We start from the raw sequence: 1373 nt of genomic DNA, 5'->3' as shown, positions 1-1373 counted from the left end.
TTTTAATCTATTTTTAATTTCTTTTTATTTTTAATTTATTTTATTTTTTATTTATTTTTAAAAAAGCTCTCTTTTGGTTCTTTTTTATTCTTCTTTTGATTCCTTTTATTTCCTTCTTGCATTTAAAAAATAAAAAGCATAAAACTAAATTAAATTAAAACTAAACTAAATTAAATTTAAATTAAACTAAAACTAAATTAAATTAAAACTAAAGATATTAAATTAAATCAAATTAAAATTGAAATAAATCAAATTAAATCGGATTAAAAATATATTAAATCTAATCGAATTAAATTAAATTAAATTAAATTAAATTAGATTAAATTCAATTAAATTAAATCGGATTAAAATTTAATCAAATTAAATTGAATTAAATTAAATCAAATTAAATTAAATTAAATTAAATTAAATTAAATTAAATTAAATCAAATTAAATTAAACTGAATTAGATTAAATTAAAGTAAATTAAATCTGATTAAAATAAAATTAAATCAAATTAAATCAAATTAGATCGAATTAAATCAAATTAAATCAAACTAAATTAAATTAAATTAAATTAAATTAAATTAAATCAAATCAAATTAAATTAAATTAAATTAAATTCATTTTGAATTCTTTTATTTTTAGGAGGCAAGCTGGGAGCCACTCTTTTCGTAATGCAAAAATTGGGATTTCAGCCAGAAGAGGTGAAACTTTTATTTATTTATTTATATATTTATTTATTTATTATTTATTTATTTATTTATTTATTTATTATTTATTTATTTATTCATTTATTCATTTATTATTTATTTATTTATTATTTATTTATTTATTCATTTATTTATTTATTCCATTTGATTATTTCCTTTTTAATCGTCTCTTTTAATTTATTTCTTTTTCTCATTTTTTTGTCTTCTTTTTTTCTTTTCAATTTTTAAATTTCTTTTCTTTCTCTCATTTCTTTTTTTACTAATCTTTTTATCCCTTTTACTTCTTCTACTTATTTCTTTTTTTGGTCTCTTTTATTTCTTTTATATATTTCTTTTACTTATTTCTTTTATATATTTCTTTTATTTACTTCTTTTATTTCTTTCTTTTTTTGATCTTTTTTATTTCTTCTATTTATTTCTTTTATTTATTTCTTTTATTTATTTCTTTTATTTATATCTTTTATTTATTTCTTTTATTATTTCTTTTATTATTTCTTTTTTATTTCTTTTATTATTTCTTTTTTTATTTCTTTTTTTAGACTCTAGTTTGTGGAGACAGCGGCAACGACGCAGATATGTTTTGCCACAAAAGCTTTAAAGGCTGCTGCGTCCAAAATGCCCAAAACCCTCTTTACCAATTCCTCAAATACCAATCCCCTGGGGGCCCCCCGGGGGCCCCCC

This window comes from Eimeria necatrix, genomic scaffold, assembly GCF_000499385.1.
Source record: "Eimeria necatrix Houghton genomic scaffold, Enh_scaff1851, whole genome shotgun sequence".
Classification (NCBI taxonomy): domain Eukaryota; phylum Apicomplexa; class Conoidasida; order Eucoccidiorida; family Eimeriidae; genus Eimeria; species Eimeria necatrix.
Note: the sequence above shows the minus strand (reverse complement) of the source record.